This window comes from Indicator indicator, chromosome 3 (assembly GCF_027791375.1).
Source record: "Indicator indicator isolate 239-I01 chromosome 3, UM_Iind_1.1, whole genome shotgun sequence".
NCBI classification, from domain to species: Eukaryota; Metazoa; Chordata; class Aves; order Piciformes; family Indicatoridae; genus Indicator; species Indicator indicator.
The window spans coordinates 18894346-18920185 of NC_072012.1; the positions used below are offsets into that span (position 1 = coordinate 18894346).

Here is a 25840-nt window from a genome sequence, read left to right on the forward strand (position 1 = left end):
ACTGGCTGGGTTTCTTCAGTGTTCTTTTTTTTTTTTTTTCCCCCCACTCCCAGTTTACCAGCCAGTGAACTGCAGTTCAGCCACAGTCTGTCACGGAAAAAATGTAAGTGAACCAGAACCCCAGAACCTGTACAGGGTGGGCACAACATTATGTTGGGATACCCCTGTGCAAAATCACAGGTGTGTGATCTAGCAGAAGAGAGATTTGTGGGTCAGGGGAAAGTATATGAGCACAGGTTGCCTGGGTGCCTGGTCTCAGCACGGTAAACAGATTGTTCCACAGCCTGTTTGTGCACTTCGCTGCTTTTCACAGAGTTTACACGTCTTGGTGGCCGAGGCTGTGACCTACGCCGGGAGCAGCAGCAGTGGGTGGGTATCTGAGCTGACACACGCACACGAAGCAGCCCATTTGCTGGAGGGGTGTGCCTGTGCGTGCGAGGGAGTGGAAAGGGGTGGCGGGGATGGAGGAAGGGAAGCCAGGGGAAAGTCTGACACTCCGCGCAGAAGGAGCGAGACCCTCCGCCGCTGCCGCCGCCGGGGAGGAGCCCGCCTCGCTCGCAACGCCTCCAAAACCCCGGCCACCGGCACCGGCCACGCACCGGTCTCAACTCGCACATCGCCGCCGCTCAAGCTCCCCGGCAGGTACCAGAAAGCCCCCGCGGGGTCCCCGTAGCTTTGCTCCGCTCCACTGCGCGCTGGAGCTTTCCTACCGCCCCGGGAAGGAGTGTTTGTGGGGGGTGGTGTGTGTGGAAAAGTGCATGGGATCCTCTCTGCTTGTCCCGGACTTTCCGCTCGCTTCTGCCCCGCCACCAGCCGGGGCTGCGGCGGAGTGGGTGTCGGAGCCCGGAACCTGGCAGCGGTTCCCGGGCCACCTGCCTGGCTGTCACCGAGGTGCTGAAGTGCTCGGGCTTGGGAAAACCCCTGGGCTCTGCAGCGGGAGCGTAGCAGAGGTGGGTTTGGGGACCTAGGAGCGAGGAGGCGACGGTTTTGACGAGCAAGGGTTAAAGGCTGGGAAGGTGGGAATCGTACAGGCGGAGGGAGAGGTGTTTCGATCCCTCAGCTCTGGCACCCCTGCGCCTGCTTCTGCTTTACAGAGGTATCTCGGGGCGATGGGAAGGGCGGCGTGGGTATAATGAGCCCATGTTCATCAGCAAAGCTATTGCGTCTGGAGCAGTGGCAAAATTCCTTCCTTTCCACACAGTCGTCCAGCATTACCACGAGCGCAACTCTGCTGAACATGTCCATCACTAGGAGTTGCGGAGCACCTGGTTGGCCTGGGGTGCTCACTGACATGAGATTATTCGTCTTTTCACACTGACAACCTCTACTTTGCTTTGTGCAGTGACAGAGGGTGGTAAAGCTCCTTGTTTTGCAGTGAATATTACCAAATGAAAGTTATTGCTTCTAGGAGGGAAACATTCCTGAGGGCGTTAGGTAATTGGTGGCTGTGTCAAAGAAGCACAAGGCAGCCACCTATGTTTCCCTTTGCTTCACTTTGCTTTGAAATGGGAAAATTTGTCCAAAAACAGTAGAGATCAATGGGGCAGCAGGTCTGGCCATGACCAGAGAGCACTTTGCTGAGAAAGCAGCAGCTAAACACCTCATCTGTGGCTCTGACAGAGGCCATAAAGATGCGGGCAAGAACTATATGTTTTTTTCAAACCCATACTAGTATAGTTGATGTGATTTTAGTCTTTTCTTTTTCATTAGGTTAGTTTGTTATGTGCTTGATGCAGAAAACCACTACTCTTAATCTTCTTCAAGGTATGTGAGGATCAAGGTAGAAAGATGGGAATTGGGGTATTCTCATCTATAATTGCAATCTTAGTGTGAAACACGGGTGCCTAAATCCTGCAGGTGTCACACCTTTTTTGCTTAGAGTTTCTGAAACAAGTCCTGCTCTGAGGTGCCTCATAAATTGAAGCATTGCAGATGTTATCAGGCTGAGCAGTTTGGTCTCACTTCTATTTGAACTTTATTTTGGCTTGGACATATGGACTAGCCTGAGCTCCAGAAACTAAATTTACTTTCCCTCTTCTTACCACTGGATCAATACAATGGGGATTCTCAGGCTATGGGCAGCAGAGCAGACTCCCTGTTGGGTGCAGTGCTGAAGCACTGGAGAGATGTGTGTGAAACCAGGCAGATGTGTTTTGAGCCAAAGTCTCCCACACCCAGTATGTGGGCTGTGCTTGTGGAGTGCTTTAACCAGAAATGGAAATAGCAGCATCACCACTATCCTCTGCTGCATCTCTGAAAATGAGTGCATCTACAAGAGATGGCATAAGATGCTTTGAGGACAATAATCCCAGGAAGAGAGAAGTGCCTTTCAGTGAGTAAGGTGACTAAATCTTCTTCTTTGTCTTAGTGAGTGGCTGCTGTCAGATCCACAGAAGAGTGATACCTCTTTTGGACCCCATTTCCAAGCCTTTGCCTGCTTCTTTCCGACTGCAGGTTGTGCCATCAGTCAACCTTTCAAAATACTGTTATAGTGCTGATCTCACTCTACTTCTCAAAGTATTTGTTTTTGTTGGGTTTTCATTTTGGTGCTTGTTTGTTTTTCCTGAGAGGTGATGTTTTCACTGTAGATGTTCATTATTCAGATTGCACTGCACTCTTGAATTCTACTGGGATTTTGAAATTGAATTAAATTAAACAAGGTTCTAGGAAAAAAAGGGTTTTAATTAAGCTAGAATATTGAATGGAAATAGACATTGTTAACTGGGAAAGAGCCCTTTAAAATGTCTGAGGATACTACGTCATTGTTACTCAGAGATTAAATAATGATAGTTAAACCACATCAAAACTGTAAAGACCAAGGTATTGAAAATCAAAGCAAAGAATGAAACATTCATAACACAACCTGTCCCTATTTTGGTCCTAGGAGAAGAGATATACTCCGCATCTTTTCCCCTGTTCCATCACAGAACAAGTGGAGGTGCAAATGTCCCACAGTTTAGTTTGCAGAAGGTCATAGTCTTTTGACATCACTATGTGAGCATCATCTTAGAGTGCTCAAAGTAAGGATATACTTCTGGATTCTTTTTGAATTCCTGCTTTGCTTTCCCCCTCATTCTTCTTTCTGCTGTTAAAAATAACAGAAGTAATCCCAGGTATCTCTTCACTGTTCACCACTGCAATGTAGACATACCAGTTACCTGTGGCTCCACAGAGCTGACAAATCATCTGGGAATCATCTGGATTCCCAGCACATGCCAGCATTTTTTGGCTGAAACCCCCCAGTGGTGGAACTGGCCACTGAGCCACCTCTATGGTCGTTGAGGTTTCCTGCATGAGGGAATCCTTCAATGCTGGTTAGGCAGACTTTCCCACTGCTGTCTCCTGGCACGGCAGCCTGTGGGATAGCCAGAGCTATATTTGGCCCATTGTCTTTTTAACCCATGGAAAAAGGTTAAGGTGCTTGCTGAGTGTCATAAACAAAACAGACACAATGAACATATGATTTGTTTGTTTTCCTTGCCTTCTGGATTTTCTCCAAGTACAAACAAGCAACAGAGAACCTCACAGTAAAGCCATGCCCATGAAATGTGAAGTGTGGTGCCTGTATTTGAAATATGTGTGAAGCAAAGTTTTGCTCCATAGGTGTGGTACTTTAATCTTTTTTTTTTTTTTTTTTTTTTTTTTTTTTTTTTTTTATAATGCTGCACTTCTGGTGTACTTCTCAACACAATCTCCCTCTCCAATCCAACATTTCTGTCTGAGTTCTATGTATTTTTTAAACTTAGCAATGTCAGTGAGTCAGTGCTTTAATTATTCCTGTATAAATCTTGAGTCCTTTTATCTTCTTTCTGTTCTTGTGTATTTAGAAAGGCCCCTCTCTGGTATTGTTATTTTTCACATCCTACAGACATGCTGTGTGAACATCCACGTGTTATCTGACAGCGGGTGATAACAAAAAGCAAGCGAAGAAAAAAAGCAGCCTTTCTATTCCACCCTCCTCGGCTTAGATGGATCTAACGTCACATGGAGGGGATCCAGGATGAGTCAGGGAACAGTACTGTGGTCCAAAATTCCAGTCTGTATTACAGCTGGGAGGCACAATTCAACATCATGTGGAATTATTTTCTTTTAACAGGAACTCCAAAATAATTTATAGAGGTCATACAGCCTAATGGGCAGAAGAGATAACAGTAAGCCAAGAAGAACCTGGATTCCCATCTGTGTTGAATCATTGACTCAATTTGACTATCAGAATGATGGGTGTGGCATTTAAGTTTAGAACATTATACTGTCCATAACTAAAGCATTGCACTTCCCTGAAATACAACTGGAAAATGTGATTAGGGTTCAGAGCTCTGCTGGTACCTAACAGTTTACCTAATAGTCAGCTTCACTGGTCAGACTAAGCACAGTGTATTAGAGGCATTCATTTTAACCTTAATTTGCAGGATGTATCCTGAAGGGTTCAAGATATACATAGCTAAAGACAAATTCATGCTTTAGAGTTTATATGGACATGAAGACCTGTAACTCAGGAGGACCTTCAGAATTGTGTGAATTTTACACTGTATATATTATTCAGCAGATCCTTTTTGTACATCTTTGCACATTTTTCTTCCTGTGGTATTGTAAACAGAAAAAAAAAAAAAAAAGTTGTGTGAGATTTTTTTTCTTTTAATGTGGTCAGTTTAAAAGCAGAACAACTATCTATGAATAGTTAAACCATTACCAATGTATTTGGCCAGTGAATCAGAAGATTTACAGAAAGCAGATTTCATGCAGAAGAAGAAAGGCCAAAAAGTTCTGTAACATCTGAGCATGCTCCAATGATATGCAGAGGTTTTGTTGTTGTTGTTTTCTTATTTATTTCTTTCTGAGGGAATGGGGAGGAGAGAAGTTGATGTTTTTCCAGGAATGTCCCCTTCCAAAAATGTCACCTCACACACTCATCTTGTGTCAGCATAACTCAGGAGTAAATGCACTGTAAACAAAAAGCCTAGGATTAACTGAAAATTACACAAAACTAAGGCTGTCATGGAATGAAAGACTCATGCCTGTTCTTAGTCTATCTGTACTTAGGGACTTCAAGGGACTTAAGCACATGTTTAAAGATAGACTGCTGTGTAAAATGCTCTTTTGAAAGAAGTACTTTCCTAAAGTCTAAATCTGGAGTCAGATCAAGTCTTTTAAAAGTTAAATGCAATCCTGAGGGCTGATGTGGACAAAAATTCCATCTTAATCTTGGCTAGAATTTTAACATTTTGAACAGCTAGATCTGATGGTATGTGACTACCTAGCTTGTTATATTCCCCTGGAATTTATCAATGACACACTCCATATAATTGTGGTTTCTTTTTGTCCATCTAAAATCCTTTTTTAGTTTTGCAATGAAGAGACTGTAGAGAGGGAATATGTAAAAAATTCTTTCTCAACCAAAAGCAAAAAGTTGATTTTTTTTTCCTTCTACAATGAAGAATTAAAACAATGACTGTTGCTCTCATGCTAAATGTCTGAGTCCTTGCTAAAAAATAATAATAAGAAATATAGTGAATGTTTCATATGGAACCTATTCCCTGTAATTTTATAATGTGCATATATGAGGTTTTAGGAAAGCTTATACTAAAAGGCTTTAGAACAGTGTAATGAAGGAAAATTATTCACAACATCCTTCAGTATCAAAAGAGATAAACAGCTAGACTTTGAGTGGGAAATAAAAGGAAGGGCAATACAAGCAGTAGAGACAGTGAAGATACAATTCATTTTCTCCCAAAATTTACAGAAGGAATCAGCCCTGACTGTAAGTTTCAGACTTTCTTCATAATCTGCACCTTTGCAAAATGTGACTGCCCTATATTGATTCTCTGCCTTCTAAAAGACATGCTCCACCTGCATATAAAATAAGTTACTTAATTTCATGATTTAAGTAGATGCCTGAAAACCCTTTTCTTTTTTTCAGTAGAAAGCATGGATATGAGTAGTCAGGATTTGTCACTTCTGTTTATACAGTTATTAGTTAAAAGCAGTCTGCCTTTTCTCATTCAGAGAAATTCTTATTAATTTATTAGCTACACTGCAGTAGCATCAGGAGGTTCCAGTCAAAAATGGAGGTCTTCTTGTCTTTGGCACCATTGACTTAGCCAGTTAAACAAAACCACAAAACCTACTTTCAGCCACAGTGTAGGGCACATAAGACTAAGAAACGTGGTTCTTGTTGAATGATACAAGCATCAGGACAAAGTTGAATTTGTAATGACATTATGATGTCTTCTATTGTGAAAGATAGATAGCAAATTTGGCCTAATACTTCAATAAATTAATTACATTGAATTAACCTGACTTTTGGTTCCTGTGACCTCTTTAGTTTAGCAGATTAATTTCTGAACAATGTAGCTCCAAAGAATCTACTTTATTCTGGGAAGGTATATTATCAGGAAGTTTGAGGATTTTCTAGAGGCAAAAAGTCTCTGGAATTCTCGTATCCATTGAGCCATGTAATAATTACCCTGTGTTGGAGACTAAGCCTCTGTTTCAACTAGAGCAGAACTTTTGCCTTCAAAAGAAATAAAACCCCCAACTTGATAAAAATGCCATGCAGAAACAAAAATTTGGCAAGAAGGATTAAAAATATCTTTTTTCTTTCTTTTTCATCTAGGGAGCAAACATATTGATTTTCACCTGACCTTCACATATCTTAGCACATTAATAGTGGAGACAGTTGGTGTAATCCAGTTTGCTAAGGGGAAAATATTGTAAGTCATTAATTTGTAGAAACAGGTTAATTGAAAGGAACATAAATCCAAGCATAAAGGGTGAGCTATTACAAGCAGATAGTTTTATTACCACTATCCATTTTGTGCAGATGAAATGCAATACTAATTTTTATATAAGGAGTTTTTTTGTCAGTGGGTTTTTACACCTGCATGTCTTTGTTTCATAGTTTTAAGTTAATACAATATACTTCCTGAAAGGGAACTTGGGTGAGAGGTTTCATAATGATCATTTTAATGCCAGGAAATCCATCCACAGGCGGGTAGGTTTTAATTAGCACAAGCCACTGGACATATCCCATTAATGTGATGTAACTTGAAGCTGAGGGACAAAATTCTGCTTCAGCTAGTAGACAAAAATGCTGCACCAAGGAAGTGGACAGTGTCCACGGGAATGAGTGTAGTAGACAATGGTTATTATGTTCCAGAAAAAAATAAATATATAACAAGCTGTATCTTCAGTTGGTGTAAATTAGAGATGTGTAACTGAAATCAGTGGAGTGATTTGCAATATCTAAGGGTAGTCCTCTCTCTTTAGAAGAAATGAGCTGTACGAGGAAAGCAGAGATTTAGATTAGCAATATACACTGAAAGCATTTGAGAAGAGTTCTAAAGAGAAGCTACAGACTGAAGTACTAAACAAGGACCATTTCTTCTTGCACATTGACTGTGTGATTGTGGTTGGATACTCAAAAGCTGCAAGTCATGAGAAGATGTTGTGTAATATGCAGAAAGTTAGGAGGAGCAGTATGCAGCTCAGGCCTTGGGCTGCAGATTTAAGCACCTAAATTCATGTGGGATTCTCAGCCATGAGCTCTCCAAGCAGACAGATATGTTAGTAGGCAGTCAGTCATTTTATTGTGCCAAAATCTAAAATAAAATGAAAATTATAATAAATTTATAAAAATATCTAGCATATGTTTCAGTGCTTCAAGTGTCTGCTCATGCCTTAGGTGACCCACAAGTACAGTCTTTCAAGCACGTGTCTGGGTGGTTGTCTTGGTGGTTCTCGGGAGCATGACTTTCTCAGCCACCATGGTTCCATTTGTTACAAGTCCTCTGTTGTCAAAAGCCCAACAGAAAGGGATTGTGGCTTGGTGTGGTTAGAGCATCATGTTTCAGGGATAAGATTTCTCTTACTAGACCTGCTCCAGTTGATGTCTTGGTAGCAATGTTGATATTTCCTATTTGATACTGAACTACACTGTAGAATTAATCATTAGGAGTACAACCCTACCTGTTTCTGAAGGGGTGCATTAATCTTGGGGCTGCTGGATAAAAGGTGTTGCATTAAGGTAAATCTTCTGGTTTCAGATTATGGGAGAATTGGACGTGCTTGACACCCATCCTGGCTTTCACAGAATCACAGAATATTAGGGACTGGAAGGGACCATGAAAGGTCATCAAGTCCAACCCCCCTACGATTGCAGGATCACCTAGAGTAGTTCACAAAGAAACATCTCCAGTCAGGTTTTGAACGTCTCCAGAGAAGCTCTATGGGTAGCCAGTTCCAGTGTTCTGCCACCCTCACACTGAAAAGTTTTTCCCCCATGTTTCCCTCCTACACTCCATCTTGCACCCATTGCCCCTTGTCCTGTCATTGGACATCACAGAAAAGGGCCTGGCTCTGTCCTCCTAACATTTGCCCTTCACACCTTTATAAACATAAATAAGGTCACCCCTCAGTCTCCTCTTCTCCAAGCTAAAGAGACCCAGCTCCCTCAGCCTTTTCTCATAAGGGGGATGTTCCACTTTGCAGGTAAGGTGAGCAGAGCAGTGCCTGGCTTTGGATACCATAGGCCCTTTGCAGCTTGGAATGACTTTGTTGTGTGTGCACCCAATGACCCAGGTGCTGTGAGGGACATGCTTTTAAGCAGGTTTGGCTGCAAGCAAAGCCTGGTAACAGCAGAAAACAGGCTTTATACTCATCTCTAATGCTGAACCTGGGTGACTGAAGAGGGAGTTTAGATCATAAATCTCTGTTATTAATGTAATCTTTTGGCTAGAACAATTTAAATAGACAAGGATGCTTTACATAACTACTGCCTGAATCATTGTGGTCTGCTATCTGATCTCTTACACAATATATAATATTGTTGGAACTGAGATTTTCTCAGACATGATGAAATCGAAATTGCTGAAGATTCAATTTATTGTTTTGTAAATTGAATTCAAAGTTTTCAAGTATTTAAGGAAAAGCTGATTTGGTATAATGTTTGGAATGTCAGTCCCACCTAACTGAGGAAGAAGTGAGAGAAAGATGCTAATGCTGTTCAGAGTTAAGAGTGGTTTAGGTTGTCTTTCCAGAAGAAAAGATGCATGTGCCTCTGCTGCTTTGTGCTGTCTTTTTAAGATAAATGTCCTGGGTAATACCGGTGTACAGATTTGTTCTGGAGTTATGACTTCATGTTTGTAGTCCTCTAGTGACATCTACAAAAAAGCAGACATTTGTTATCTAATGAAGCTTCCTTAGCCTGAAAGAATCAAAAAATGAATCTATGGCAAAGAAATATCTTTCCCAATATAACACCCTGACAACCTGCATACCTTTTAGTGAAATTAAGGGAGTTTTCACATGCAAAAATTTTCCACCTTTAGATAAAATCATTATAGACTTCTTAGGATGAAGATTAATTAAAGTAAAAAAAAAAAAAAGAAAAATATGTGAGTGGGGAAATGGTAGACTGGTATTCTTATAATATTCTTATAATATCCCTCTGAAAATTCTTTGGGTTTGGATTTGTTGTGTTTTTGCTTGTTTGTTGGGTTTGTTTTGGGTTTTTGTTTGTTTGTTTTGCTTTTGTTTGTTTGGTTTGGTGTTTTTGGTTGTTCTTTGGTTTTGTTTTCTAAAGAGACTTACACTAGAGATCAGTTATTACACTGTCCCCATGAGCCTGAAGCTCCTCTGTCCTTTTCTTCATGTGACTGCTACAGCTCATTGCTTTCCTAAATGGCAACACTTGTACTGTTGCAAAACTCATAACACAGTCATTGACCTCTTTGATGGTGCTTAAAATCAAATGCTGGCTACTTGATGATAGATGACTTATTGCACTTTGGCTCTTACAGTGATACAATTGAGATTTTTTTTTCTTTTTCCAATTTGTTGTTGTACAATGATAAGTAAGGATGAAGAATAAGTACTTAGGCACAAAACACTGCTGAAAGCTCCAATGTCAATTTTTGTATTTTTTCACATCTGGACAGAAAAGCAGGAGGTATGTGCAGCAAACAGTGCAGAGAACTTGTCTCAACCTCAAATAGTTGATTTCAAAACAGGAGAAAAAACCTCCAACCAAACAGAACCAACAACACCAGTATCAAATATTCATATTCAGTTTAACAGCCAAGGAGAGATTCTCCATGGTTTATCCCTCTTTTTATCTGTTGTGCTGGGTCTGTGTCCTGTGGCACAAGGGCTTGTTCTCACCTAGCTGGAATTTCCCATGTTCATCTCTTTGCTGCAGTAGTTCTCTAGGTGCTTTCAAGACACAGGACAATCTGCTCCTGTTTCCAAACTCTTCCTTTTTCTGACTATTTTTTTTTTTGTCCTTTCTACAGTTTAACTCTTTCTTATAATTTTTTAAAAACTTCAGGAACAGTTACCCTGTATCCTATCAATTGTCAGAGATGGTCCCATCATGATGAGAAATGCTCAGTCCGTAGAGGTGCTCTACTGAACAGCAATCTTGCATGGTGGGTGTTAAGCTGTTATGGGGAGAGAATTGAAGCAGATTTCAGGTTTTCTGTCAGGTTTTCATAACAATGGTAAAAAACTTTTGTTCACCATAACTTGCATACCACCAATAGCACAAGCCCAGTTATTCTACTGCTGAAACACATTGGTGTTGAAATGTGGGTAGTAATTTTCTTCATAAAGATAGGCTTTATTTCTATTTTTATCCTAGGTCATCACTCTGTTCTAAGAGTAATAAAATCTTTTTTAAAAAAAGTACTTTCCATCCTTTCTATCCTTTCCTTCCTTCCTTTCCCTGCAAACAAGGTAAATGTCACTAAAGTGATGTGAGAAGCATTTTGGAATGTGTTTTGTTTTCCATCCAGGAATTCACATGACATAATGGAGAGAGGGGGTCTGACATTTCCAAGAAAAACTATTAGACCATCTATACAGTGCTACACTTATCTTTATAAGTGAAATTGTATGTAAGGCCATAATAACTGGGACACAGGGGCTTTGAATACAAGTAGCATTGTTATCTTTGGTGCAAGCATCAGCAGAGATTACAGTGGTCTCTTGTGATGGCCCTGGAGTAATCTCACAAGGTCTTGCAGTAGGCACGCTACTGATTGTTTTCATTTTTTTGTCAGCAAAATAATGTTTTGATTCTTAGAAGGCATGGCCCTCTTTAAATTGTGCTGTCTCTTCATTCTTCTTTGAGCCATGAGGGAGAAGAGGCGTGAGCACAAGTGGTTAGAAAAGTTGAAAAAGGGCTGGTGGAGGCTGGATGAATTAATGATTGACACTATAGCAAAAGTTTGTTCTGTAGAGCTGTCAAGAATTTGTGGACATTTTGCTCAGGTCTATCTAGGACCCTCAGTCAATGTCTCCAGTGTTTTGTCCTAGAAGAGCAGTAGGTTTTTTTCTCAGCCAATATTTTTCCATCCCACTGATAGTCTCTACTCTGAGATAGCTTCATATGGCATTATGGAAAGATTACCAGGTTTAGCCTGTGCATGCCACCGCTTTGAGAGAAAATTCAGTCACACTGTGGAGTTGGCAGCGATTGTTCAGAACTCTTTTTGGACATGCTCAAGTTGAAGATGTGACTTCAGTCCCATGGGTGCTTTTTCTTGTGTAGCTGTCAATTCCACCTCATGCTTTTGTGCTGTTCTGGGAGAAAGTCCCAAAATGGGTATCTGGGGTTTTGGCAGTGTTTGCTGGCTAAGTTCTTATTCCTCATTCCCTACAGAGATATGGTGGTGTGTGTGGTTCTCTGGTTTGTATAAAACTTCAAAGTAACATGTTCTTCTTGTGGTTCACAAGACATAGGTTGGAAACTGACACAGAACATGCATGTTTCCTTGTTTTGAAAATGGATGATTGGGCAAATCTGTCCCACTTTGATGTAGGAATTTTTGTCTTTTTCAATTTCAGAACATGGGCAAGGCAATTCAATGGAAACAATGTTGCAGAATCTTATTTTCTTGATGTCTCTAGAAATTGACTACTACTTATATAATAAGTGTTGGTCTGTAAACAAGCTATTGGATTCAGTGTAGAGGTAATTGTGAAAGGTTTGTTATGTTCTGTTTAATACAGGTATGGCTCAAATGTCCCTCTTATAAATCTGAAGTCTGAAAAACATTTTATTATTATCCAAAAATCATTTTTGAAAGGTGTATGATATTCAACCTGTATGTTTCCCACAGGCTGTCCATACTCTGCGCTTGTAATTTCTGAAAACAAAACATGGACAGGCTTTGGTGGTAATTCAGAGTTGATGTGGGATTCTTTTCTTTAATTAGAGAACAAGGCTACAAGGGGAGAACTGCATTTGTGTGGTACCAGAAACAGTGTTTTATCCTGTTATTTGTTTGAATACTGTCACCTCTCTCTCCCTACAGAAACTTGCTTTTCTGTTTCACTTTACTGAGATAATTTCAAACAAAATATCAACAGTGATGAAATTAATAGAGCCTATTTTATAAGCTGACCCTTTCTGCAACCCAGGCACAAGTTCCAGGGAAGCCAGAGGACATGTTTAGCATACAGCAGGTCTTCCCAGAATTATTCTAAGAAACCCGTATCACCCTATACTGCAGCCTGCTCTGGCCTGATAAGGTTTCTCTACACGTGGAAGTCAATGTGCTGTTAAACTAGAATAACAATGTACACTGTCTTCTTCACACTAACTCCCTGCATGACCAGGCACAGGGTGTATGTCCTAAGGCTGCTTTCAAAGTGAAGTAAGGTGCTTTCTAATTCAGAGTCTTCTAATACAGACTTCTCTGTGATGTGATTGCAAAACAGTCAGTATGCTGCCAGTTCATATCTTATTGTGTCTGGACTTTCAAGCTGACAAGCACTAAACAGTTTGATTTTAAGGTCTTGGTCAATTATTTCTCTAAGTGTAACAGACAATGTCAGTGTACTGTGCTGTGATACAGAGTGCTCAGATGCTACATACCAGAGTAGAACTCTGTGCAAGTGTGAAATGAATAGAACATTCTCATTGATTGTAGTGAAAGATCCAATTTTATGCTGGTGTTCATGTGTTTGCTTGTACCACAGTAACACCTAAAAATCCAGCCTGGAATTTTGGCTTCATTGTGCTATTATTGGTAAGTTAACATCTAAGGAGAACTTAAGAACAGCAAAAATGAGGAGGGAGGCTTTGAGTCAGGCTTGATTTATGAGGAAAAATTAAAGGATTTGAGTGTGCATAGCTTATTTGAGTTTGACAAAGAAGAAGACATGACTGTAAATACTTCAAAAGTTTAATTCCAAAACCACCAGAAGATTTGCGTAATGTCAAAGACATTCCAAAGGTTAGGACAGCAGCTCAGGAGAGACCTGGGGTTAATTCCATGACATATGTCCTTAGGCAAGTCATTTCTGCTTAGATCCTAGCAAATTCCTAAAGCCACCCAACTGCTGCTGCTTTGTCTACACATTGAGTGTCAGTCAAATGAGACTGAAAACCACCTAATTTAGACAAGTAACTTGCTAAATACCTTTGCACGTCTGGCTCTTGGCCTCTACCTGCAGCAGCTATATATCTCTGTAACTGGATAAAAACTGCCCTCTGTCCTAAAAAGAGTGTGAGAATAATGGTTTGGAAAGTGTGAGTGTTTAGATATTGCAACAATGGGAGCCATTCAAGTATGCTAAGCAGAAAAACTAATTATGATGGGATTTATTTCACTTGTCTGTAATGTAAGGTGGTCTCCTAATCTTCCTCTGTTTTCGGTACAGAGAAGAGATCCTCTCAAAGGCAATGTGCTGCATTTGGTATCTGAGATGAGGATGAATTCACCACAGTAGTGCCTATCTCTATTCTCTCTGGTGGGAGCCAAGACAATGGCTACATTTGGTTCAAATTAGGCAAGATAAATGTTATCTTAAGAATAAAAGGGGCAAATAAAATCAACTCAGCCTGATTTTTAAGGAAAAAAACCCCAAGTCTTTAATGAGTGTGTTTGCTGAAATGTTTTTTTACAAGAGTTACAGATATCACCTGGAAGAACTTTGGTTTTCTTTCTGTTATTTCTCATAAAATATTCAGAAAGTCTTTTGTTAAAAACAAGATAGAACTCCCATTTCTATTTCTGAGAAAATACAGTTCTGGGCACTGTGAGTTTAAAAACAAAAAAATCTTAGGAAAATGAAAGTGATTCACAGATCTACAAAAAATCTGGGAGCTTTGATTAGAGTTGCTGCCAGTCCATGTGCAAAGCAGCTGCAGGTGCTGGGGATCTGAGGAAAGATTGAGCAATACAAAGCCATGAGGAAGACTGAGATGCCCTGTCTGAGGTCCCTGACAACTCAGGCAATTGCACAACTTTGCATTGCAAAGAAAAATGAGCTTTAGTTTATCCTGCTGTAGGCATGACTCGGTGATAGAGTCCTTTCTTGTATTATTACATTTATCACCCTGTCGGACAGCAACATCTCTGTGCAACTGGTTTACTGTTTTGGTTTATGTTTCCCAAAGAAAATGAATACTTTCAGGCTTTGTCCCTCTTGTTTTGACAGCTCCCACCTCCAGCCTCTGCAGAGCTCAGCTTCATGTATCTGAACTCATTTCTCTCACAGTTGCTTGTTACTTGCCTGCTTTGCAGGCACTGCAGGGAAGAGAAGGATCCTATCCTTGCTCTTAAGCCATCTGTCTTCTAGCTTATCCACTGAAGAGGCAGGGGTGAGTGAACAGTCATTTCAGGGACAGGGACCTGGTGTCAGAGAGCCTGAGGCTAAATATGATACTGGGCTAGACTTATACTTGGGAAGATCTAAAATATGCCAAATTCAGAAGAGCAAATTATATTTGAGGACTTCATTTTTGTTGCTTTTTCTAGACATTGCATACCCAAGACTTAACTGCTTTGGGAAATCAAAGGTGGACTGTCCTAAAAACTTAGTGGGGGATTCAGAGTTCACACAGAGGATCTGAACATCCTGGGGATTTTATCTGTGTGGAGCAGTTCTGACTCAAATCAGGATATGAAATAAGAACTCTCCAACTGAAGACATGTTTTGGGGTCACAAGGCTATGAGCTTAAAAAAGCCCATCTTCAACCTGAATGAGACTTAGTGAGTTAGATGGGAGATGCACCTATTGCTGATTTCCCAGAGAGCCTGGGTTTGAACTGTGCAGTATGTTCCTGGACATTGTAAGGACTCTTGGGTGTTCCTTCCGTAGAAACACAGATATATATATATTCTGCACTGTCAACACTGAGGGGAATAAAGGCAGAAATTATGTGAATTGCACTGAGACCAATTTCTTGTGGGGCTCCTTTGACTCCTCAAAGTCATAATCCTTCCCATGTGACTCCAAAGCTGTGAATTCACATCATCTGCTATGAATTCACATCATCTGCTATGAATCATCTTCTGTAAGTACCTGCCTCTTTCCTTTGGTTTATATCCTCTGGATTTTACCTAGATGCCTGATGTGGGCAGTGAAAGATGCTTCCAGGTGCCCAGCCTTTCAGACATACAGAGGATGACCTCTTGTATGAGTATTTGTCCACAGGTCACTGCAGGATGTAAAACATAATACAGAGGACAGAAAGAAAGTAAAAGTAACAGTGACAGGAATGCCACACTGCCTATATATAACAAAATAACTGCTGTGCTCTGCCTACTGTTATTAGGAACTACCTTTTTTTCTCCTTCTGACTATTTCACGTATCTGTCTGGTGTCATTCAGTATATACTTACACTGTAAACTGTTCTTATATCCTCCATCATAGTGTGTGCAGCACTATGGGGGCTTGCCCCTGACTGGGGCCTCTAGGCACTCTCCCAGTATAAATAATACATAAAAATAGATCAACAGTGTAACATACATTAAGAAAACTATACAGAGACCTACAGAGTGCTTTACTATTGAATTGCTCTACTGTCTAATGTGGGGTTGATGCAATAGCTTGTTGTAGTTTTCTGAATTAGAAGACAGATCACACAAAGCCTTATATCTATGGGCAATGCACAGGAAGCTTGGGGAATATCTATAATTACTGAAATTGGGAAGTGGGCCAAAGATGATTTACAAGTACAGGGAAGAATGCTTCTTTTGTGATGTTCAGGACTTTATCAGGTTTATTTTGGAAGCTTTCCAATATTAATAAAAAGAAAAGCAAACCAAATCAACAACAAAAAAAAAAGAAACAGCCAAAAATGTTGAAGTGATGCAATCAGGCTAAATTTCCACTGCAGAAATAGCTGTGCTAACCCAGGGATTTGCAGCAGCTTCCTCTGTCTTAACACAGCACTGATTGTTCCTATTGCACCAGTAGCATCACATTAAGAAAAACAACTGAGTGATACAGACAGCTTTTGAGGTATTCAAGGGCAATATACAACAGGAGTGGCTATTGCTAATATTATATCTCATATTACAGCCATTGTTGTAAAGTTCATCTTCTCTAAGAGCCTTGATCAGGGATTCCAAGGGGCAGGCTTGAAGTATCTCAGCTAAAATGGTCATATAGTTTCTCTGCCTAATCCACAGAGAGGGACACATCAGCTTCTCAATCAGTAAGTCTGACATGGCTGGGAGTAATCAGTCCATGAAGTGCCTGTTTCTTTCTGATGGCTGTAAATGGAAAATAGATGAACTGACACTTAGTTTTCTGGTGACTAAATTTAGGATGAAAGAATTGCAGTATTTATAAAGTTAATTTAAACTGCTTTTGCAGATAGCAAGAGATTGGAAAGCAACATCTCTGACAGAAAATCTTGGTCTAGAATATTTGTTTCACTTAGGTTGCAGTTCTTTGAGACAGTATGCTGGTGTGAATATCTTAATTGTCAGCATGGGAAACTGACTCTGAGCAGATGTAGCATCTCCAATCTCTGCTTTGAACTGGACTGGGCTTCTGTGCTGGTGGATCAGGACAAGAGAAAGGTTTCTTTCATTGCTCTTAGGAAGAGTTAGGCAAGTAACTTCAGCAGCAAGAGAAGAGGTAAGCAGTTGTGCAATCTTCATTCATATCATTCACACTTAGAGGCTGGGAAAAGAATCCCCAGCTCAAGAGTGGGCCCAAAATTAACAGAAACATTGCCAAGTATTTTTTGAATAAGAATAAGAGAAGAAACTGCAGAAGCTCAATTCTTATGAATTGTTAAAATAAACAGCTGGATGGCAAAAGGGCTGTTCTTTGCCATAAAACATTTCCTGATTTTTTTTTTTAAGATCTATGTTGATTATTTGTTTTTTCTTTCTCATGAATGGATTTGATTAAAAAAAAAAAAAGAAAAAGAAAAAGAAAAAAGAGGCCTTTCATCTTCTGAATATGATGAGAGGATGCTAGTAATAATTTTGCTAGTTTCTTAACTGTCATTAATCTCTTCAGAGTGTAATAGAAGAGATCAGGGGATTCAGCACATATCCTTCTTTGTAAACCTACTGTCATAAAAGCTTATATCCTATGTTCCCTCTTATTTCATCATAAGCCTTCTGTCTGTAGTTCTGTAGATACATTTCCAGCAAGTACAGGAACACTGAATGTCAGCGTGTTTAAAGTGAATCAGCCAGTGCTGACTCTGGCTGAGAGTGACTCCATGAACAGGTCCTGTGGTGGAAGACAGAAGTGGTGACACGTAGTACAAGGGTCATGACAGGTGCTGGAGGTCAATACTGTCTCTGTCACAGTGCTGACTGCATGGCTTTTATCATCTCACTGCTGTCTACAACTACCTGAAGGGAGGTTGTAGCCAGGTGGGGGTCATTCTCTTCTCCCAGGCAACCACCAACAGAACAAGGGGACACAGTCTCAAGTTGTGCCAGAGGAGGTACAGGCTAGATATTAGGAGGAAGTTCTTCACAGAGAGAGTGATTTGCCATTGGAGTGGGCTGCCCAGGGAGGTGGCAGAGTCACCCTGGAGATGTTCAAGAAAAGACTGGATGGGACACTTAATGCCATGGTCTAGTTGATTGGATAGGGCTGGGTGATAGGTTGGACTGGATGCTCTTGGAGGCCTCTTCCAACCTGGCTGATTTTTTTTTTTTTGAGGTCTTTAGAGAAGTTAGTGAATTTCTGCTCTAAAAGCATGCCCCTCAGCAGGATTTTGTAGAAGGACTCTTGTACACACTGTAGTGGATATTGGCTGTTTGCTGGTTTTTGCAAGTTTTATCAAAGCTTTTTCAGGAAACAGTTTCAATGATCAAAAGAACAGGAAAAACAAAGCAAAAAAACCAGAAAAAAAAAACTAAACCAGAACAGAAACAAACAAAAACCCCAACCCCCAAAAAACACACACAACAACAAACAAACCTAGATGATGTTTTAGCCTAGCACTGCCTTTTTTAAAAGCAATTGAATTTCAAAGATTTTACCTGTAATTTACCTGCCCACATCCTCACAAAATCTATAATCCCCTTCCCTTTTTAATTTTGTACTTGATGGTCACGTTAGTCTGATTCAGACACCCATATCCGCACTGTTGGAATATTTTGTATGCTTTTGCCACGTCTCGTATTTTCCACGGAAATTACAAAATGAAAGGCAGCATTTTTTAAGTGCCAAAACTCTATGGGATACTTTGCTGGCTCTGTCACAATTGATGGTGTTAGTGGCACGTTTCCCTTGTGGATGCAGAGGCTTTTGAAGCAGACCGCTGGGGAGACAGATGGGTCACATCTGTATTTGCAAGTTAAACAAGGCCAAAAAAAATGGTAATGGCCTGCAACAGTCTGTGATGTTTCTTACTGTGCTCATTGGACTGTTTTTTTTTTTTTTTCCCCTCTTGGCAACTAGCACACTTCCAAATTGCCTTATCATAAGCTGAAGAGGATGTGGAAAGCTCCCAGGAGGCAATAGAGACAAGACCACTTCGTTTTGGAGGGAATGAGGTTTTAGCTGTACAGACAGAAGCTGTGCCAGACTTCTCTGTCTTAGGATCTACAAATAGTGTCTGGCACATTTCAGTTATTAATATAGTCTTAGGCTTGGGGACTGGAAGCTCAGGTCAGAGCTGCACTGTGGGTCACTGTACCATACTCCTGTAGTTACACAAGGTTTCCCTCCACCCATCTTTTGTTTGTTTTGTCTTCTCAAATGTAAGCTCATCAGGGACAGTATTGACACTTACTCTTTATTTGTAGAGTATTTAGTAACACGTGGCCCTGACCTGCATAAATTTCTATGCAAATAAAGACATTTAAATCTGCTCTTGCCTCTGCTTGCATCTTGCAATGCTTTCCTTGACTATAACTCTGCTGTTAAGGAGGGAACAAAGGGTTAGCTATTTAAGAACTGTGAAGACTGCCTCACTTCAGCCCAGGCTATTTAATTCTGTAGGCTTATGTCAGACCTTTAAGGTTAAAAATGTTTCTTTTCTTGTCTTGGCTTGAACAGCAAATGGAATGTTTCAAAGGAAAAAAAAATCTACACAAAGCAGGCCAGAGTGATGCAGCCTTGCCTTTTTTTCTTGATCTGAAACACTTTATTAGCTGGAGTGCAATATAGCCTGGCCTTCTCAGTTTCCATCCCATTTTTGGATGGAAATTTGCATGTCAAACAGTTGCAGCAGCAATCATTTGTTCACGAACAGGCAGATGTTTGCTTTTTGTCTTTGCAGCATAACATTTTCTTGGTTAGACTTTTCTTCATTCCTTCCTCCTCTATGCACATTGTCAAAACTGCAGAGTAAATAATTTAGGCTAACAATGAACAAAGCCATGAGATGATGAGTCTTACATGATACAGACTTGAACTCTGCTGAACAGGCCATATGCAGCAAGGTCACAGGAGTGTGATGAAGTATAAGTTTGGAAGGAGAATCTACTGGAGAGATAGTATAACCCACTGAGTGATAAGTGCTGACAGACTGGCACCCTGATGTTTGAAGTGCTTTCCCTTGTGGCAGAAGTATGTCTCTGATCCTGTTGTGTTGTGACCAGACTCAGTCTGTTTTGAAAGCCTATACCTTCTTTACATGGAGACTCAGAAAGATTCAGGCTGAATTTATTTAACTGAACCCTGAATTTTGGGCCACAGCTAAAGAGAAATTTTAAAAATTCAATGTGGCCTTCCCCCAAGGTGTTTGTAACAACAATCATAAGTATATGTCAATATATTTACATTTTTATTATTATTATATGCGTATGTTAATGTTTTTCTAATACTTCACTATTAAGTGACTGTGTTCAGTGCACTAGTTTATGAGGGAAAAAAGCATTAAGTTATGATTTCAAAAGAATGATAAAACAATAACACTGGAGAAGCTCAGTCATCTTCTAGGGCTTAACAAATTGGGAGCATTATTCAATATGACCAGGCAGACTCTTGAATAGTTCCTGTTCTTCTTTGTTTCTTTCCTGTGAGTTTAGCTTGCGAGTGCTCCCAGTATGGCCACACAGGGAGAGAAACTGAAAAATGTGAGTGAGACCCAGAGTAGGAGGTGGAAGATTAAGTGAAATGTCCTGGGACCTTCCAGGAGAAAGCTGCTCTGCTCTTTAGCTCAGTGACAGAAGTAGCATCAGAAGCTAGTAATGGATGATTTGGTTATTGTGGGGTCTTAAGAAAGAATAGCAATATGTTTTTAGTTCCTTGAATCAGTTTGTTTCAGTTACATTTGCAAATTTACATATAGAAAAATAAAATAGTTGCCCAATTTTTAAATAGAAAAGTTTGGGAGAGCAAAAACAAAACAAACCAAAACACTTCCCCCCCCCTCCCCTTTTTTTTTTTCCCTTTTAGTTTCTAGTCTAGAACTAGGGCAAGTCTCCCATCCCAGCACAGCAATATTCTGTCACATTTTCAGAAGGTTTCTGGTACCTGACATGGCATGCTGCATCTGCACAGAAAATAGAAGGAAATACTGTTTACATTTTAATCAATAATAATATACTAACAAATTTTGCTATGTCAGTTTTCAGTGTTTTTCAGTCTTGCTCCCCTCCATTGGAAACAATGAGAACTATCTTAAAAGTGCTTTCATTATCAGCATCCCAAAGGACAACTGTGCTTGCATTTCATCCCATTCTCTAATGTGCATTCATTAGGCTATGTCGTCGTTTAACCACACAATGAGAAAGCATGTGTTCCTCTGGATCTTTGGGTCATTCCTGCAGAGGATGAACACTGAATGAGAAAGACATCAAGAAAGTAGAAATATTGTTTTGTTATTTAAAAATAAACTTAGTAAAACCCTGCCATTATTTTCTCTCTGCTTTACAGGCATACTGTTAGAGGCAGCATCATATTATTTGCCATCACGTTCCAGCTGTAGCTGTGGCATTTGTAACTTTTCAGTTTACGATCTTCTCATTTCACTTCTCATGGAAACCCTTTCGTGCAGCATGATATTTTCTTCATTTCCTCTCAATGAATACTACCACAATAAGAACTTGCATACGTATCACTAATACACTTTTTAGTGTCAGAAGGATATGAAACTGTTGCACAACCATTGAAGAGATTCATTCCGTTACCTCCTACAACAGACGACCATGCCAGGGTTTTATAGTATGTCAGGGTTTTATAGTATCACAGAATGCATCAGGCTGGAAGGGACCCTGAAAGGTCCCTTGTCCAACCTCCCTGCAGTGAGCAGGAACATCTTTAACTAGATCATGTTTCTCAGAGCCCCATCAAGTTTGACACTGACTATCTCTGGGGTTAGGGCCTCCAGCACATCTCTGGGTAACCAGTTCCAGCATTTCACTACCCTCACTGTGAAGAACTTCTTCCTATGTTCAACCAAAATCTACTCTGCTCTGCATTAAAACCTTTGCTCTCATCCTATAGCCACATGTCCTTGTAAACAGTCCCTCCCCAGCTTTTCTGTAGGTCCCCTTCAGATATAGAAATCTCTCTATAAGGTCTCCCAAGTGCCTCTCTTCTTCAGGCTGAACAGCCCCAACTCTCCTAGCCTGTTTTAGTAGGCTAGGTGTTCCAACCCTCTAATCATCTTCCTGGCCTCCTTTGGACCTGTTCCAGCAGGACTACAGAGCTGGATACAGTAATCCAAGTGAGGTCTCACTAGAGAAAACTGGCAGAATAGCCTCTCTCAACCTCCTGGCCACACTTCTTTTGATACTATCAAATATTTTACACTAATTTTTTGGTGACAAGCTTTGCTTTCGTTCAAATTATCTGAATGAACGTGCTCACTAATTATTCTGTCAAAAGAATTTAGAAGTGAAACTAAATAAATTTAATTTTTGTGTACTATTAAACACAAATATCACCAATGTTACCAATGTTACAGAGTCATGCTGGTCAGGATACCTCTCTGCCTAATAAGTGTAGCTTTAATGAAGTCAGTGGACACATGCCAACGTATCCCTTACTAATTATTCTCTGCATTGCTGTGATTCAGCTCCATAGTGGAGGCTTTGTTATAAATCTTTGTTAAAATCTCTGACTTTCACTAAAAATGTAAGGATATTCAGTAAAATTTAATAAAGTAAATTGCTGGGGAAAATGGAGAAGGAAAACAGGAAAGAATAAACAGATAATCCCTATTTGCAACTGCAAACTTTTCTTTAGGAGAAAAAAAAATAGGCATTTTTCATGTTATGTTTAGACATTTTATGAACTCAAGAGACTTGGAAACCTTTAAAGATATTGAACAGGGGCAATGGTATTACCATGGATAATAGTGTTTCTACCAGTTTGTAGGTCTGAATGAAACAGAATTTGTCTTCTTAGAAAAGGTAAATTAACCTTCATATTTAATTTCATGTGTGGATTTTAGAACATGGGTTCTTCTGTGTTTATCTAAACTAGATTCAGTACAAAGCCTACATGTTTTTTTCTGCAACTCATTTGCTGAGGAGAATCAATTTGTCTAGTGGACACCTCTGGTGTTATGAGTCAGCTATAGAGAGATCCAGTTCATCTTTGTGAAAACAGAATTAGGCTGCCAGTTGTTTAAAATAAGCTCCATGCTTCACTGATTTGGTGGGTAAGAGCATGACAGAGTTTACAGATCTACACGGGATTTTAGAATGAATTCAAAGAGATGCCTATGGGGCTTGACATTGTTGACAGTGTTATTGACATAATTTGTTTGCCTCTCTGTTACATGATGGAAATCTAAAATGCAGCTTCACTGAGTTTTAGGAGGGTAACATTTTTTTTCAACTTAAAAAAAAAAAGATTCTATTAGGAGAACTTTCCATAGTCAGAAATGAATGAACTATTGGATGTATCATGTGTGATTATGAAATACATCAATCTGAAGATTCTGGAATAAATTTCTTATTTTTTCATGGTGAAGAGGGTGAAAAGGAAAAAAAAGTGAGACTAATTCTGGTTTTCATTAAAATGCTTCTGCCGTGGCAATTGATACAACAAAAAAAATTCTGCAAGGACTGCAATTGAAAACTACAGTGAAGAGAGAGGGATGTTATTCTGTACTGTGACTCTTATTTTCTATTTCAGTTATCTCAGTATTGCATAGCACAAATTGAGCACAGTTTAAGAAACAGATGAACCCCCAATCAGTGACACTTCTGTTTCCCTGTTCTTGTGAGTGAAGAATCACTATTTAAGAACATTATTTTGCAACAAATGTTGCACCTCTGTAATTGATCACTACTTTACTGACCTTTTCCTTTTACACTGAATAAAAGAACCATGGCCCTGCATTAAAAGTAACTAAAAGAAAAATTACATTTCAGATTACATTGGCTTAATGTATTGAATGTGTTCCCAGAGATCCGTCCCAGAATCTATCTTGTTTTGCAGCGATAGTTTATAATTAAACTTCTTGTTCCCTGAAGGACCCTCGTTTTGGCTTTCTAAGAGTGAAACTGCAACGTGATAGATGTGTCTTTGTGTTTTCACCTCAGATGAATGGAACAAATTCTCAGATTCGCCTAAATTGCTGCCAACATATAATCTTTAAAAATTAAAACAAAAACAACAACAACAAAAAAAAGACCTACTTGTTAATTTGAAGGAATTCTGCCAGTATTTGAGAGCCACATAAATGCAAGAACAAATGGATGTTTAATTATATTGTATTTATTGGTCTATTGTTTGTGCTAAATTAAGCTGTTGTCATGACGTTAGTCTTCTTGATACAACACACAAACATGCAGTTAATATCCTGAGGATTTTGAAAAAAAGATGTTGTCAGATGTCTTTCAGAACTGGCTTTGTTGTGTTAGATTGTCCCTTGTTTGAGTGTTATTCCTATAGTCAGTTCACACAGAGTAAGCAGATCAGCCCTTTTCCTCTTCCAACTCTATTAAACCAATTTTGCCAAGTCTGAAGTGTCCCTCCCTCCTACTCCATTCCTTTGGCAGGTGTTTTCACAGAGATGCTCTACAGCTTCTTGGTGGTAGTGCTGGGCAAAGTCCAACCCAGCAGGGCAGAACAGGGCTGTCAGATGGAGAAATCAAGGTCCACAGTTTGGCTGCTCAGGTTGAATGATTTTTGTGAAGAGATGTTATCTCATTACCTCAGTTCTGCATGAGTGCCCAGCTTTGGCTGTGGCTGATGGCATGTTATTGTCAGAAAGACAACCACTGCTTTTTGGTCCCACTCTGAAAGCTCTTCTTTTACTCTGAATGCTTGAGTTAGTGGAATTAATGCATGAAAGTTTTACAGGCAACATCCTCCCTGGAACCACGTGTTGGGCAAGGCTGAACTGCAAGATACAGGGTCAGGGTTAGTCTGACACGTACAGGAAAGAAAGAGAGGAGTTGTTTCAGAGTTTTGAAACCTTTCTGTCCTCCAACTTGGATATCAGACTAGACCAGATCCCACTGAATGTATTCTTCAGCTCATCACTTGTACCTACTGAATTTTGAAAATTAGAACAGGTTTTTGACAGTAGCCAACCTCCTTCAAAGGTTTTATTTTTCCTTTTGGTCTGGTTTTTAATTCTCTGTCTTTGGATATACCAAGGAGCAGGAGCTAACAATCTCACACCAGTAGCTTTCTAAATTAAACACCGCCAGCTTTCTAAATTAAACACCATCAGCTTTCTAAATTAAACACCAGCTTAGAATTAGGTGCTTAACATGAGCATAGAGGTTTTAGGTATCCTGTGATTGAGTTTGACAGTCCTCTTATATAAGGCAATCAGCCAGCTACATGCATCCATTCAACTTTTGCTGTTTGGATAAGTGAATAATATCTGTTTTATCTAGGTTCCTCCATTTTTGAGAGGAAGACTTACAAGAGGCAATAGTCCCTCCCACAGTAATCGCTCTGGTGTCTCAGGAAGGCTTCCCTCAACCTTCACTGCTTTAACCAGACCCTCCTTGTTAGTGAGCATCAGGTCCAATAGAGCTCCTCCCCTAGTTGGATCCTCTACCATTTGCATCAAGAAGTCATCATCAATGCACTGGAGGAACCTCCTGGACTGTGGCTGGCTGGCTGAGTAGGCCTTCCAGCAACTATCTAGAGAGTAAAAATGAGACACAAGGCTCGTGATTGCCAGGCTGTTGTTGGCTGCCTGTAGAAGGCCTCATCAACTTCCTCATCCTGATCGGGTGGTCTGTAATAAACACCCGTAACTGTATCAGTCATGCTAGCCTGCCCTTTAATTCACAGCAAATTTTCTTAGGAGATTTCATCCTTTCTTTTTCTTATCTACTCTTCACCTTCCTCAGTACAAGAGCTCCAGCTACCCCCTACAGAGGGGCTCACCCTTTGCAGTGGCACATCACTTCTCTGCGGGCACCTTCACTCAGGTCCCTGTCCATCTCGCTGGCTGCCCTGCAGTCCATGAGACAAGAGAGCATTGTTCTCCAGTATGCTTTCTGATATTTCTTGCTGTGCTTTCTACCCTCAGAGTTAAGCAATTACCATTGCACGACACACTGAACTCTTCATGACCAGGGAGGGATTTCTCAACCGTGGCATCCTGCAGTACAGTACGAGAGTCTGCCTCCAATTAGCTTGGGAGCACAATTCCAAACACATGTGTTTGGTCAGCAAATGCTATTTGTTTGTTGGGT

At 40.1% G+C, this 25840-nt stretch overlaps 1 protein-coding gene across 1 annotated transcript in view; it reads left to right on the top strand.

Annotated features, from left to right (window-relative positions):
• The first annotated feature begins 339 nt into the window (after window positions 1-339).
• SEMA3D (semaphorin 3D) overlaps window positions 340-25840 on the top strand; it is a 137828-nt gene continuing 112327 nt past the window's right edge. The window contains exon 1 of the mRNA XM_054399830.1: window positions 340-369. The gene's annotated coding sequence lies outside the window, so the exon portion shown is untranslated. The remainder of the gene's footprint in view (window positions 370-25840) is intronic.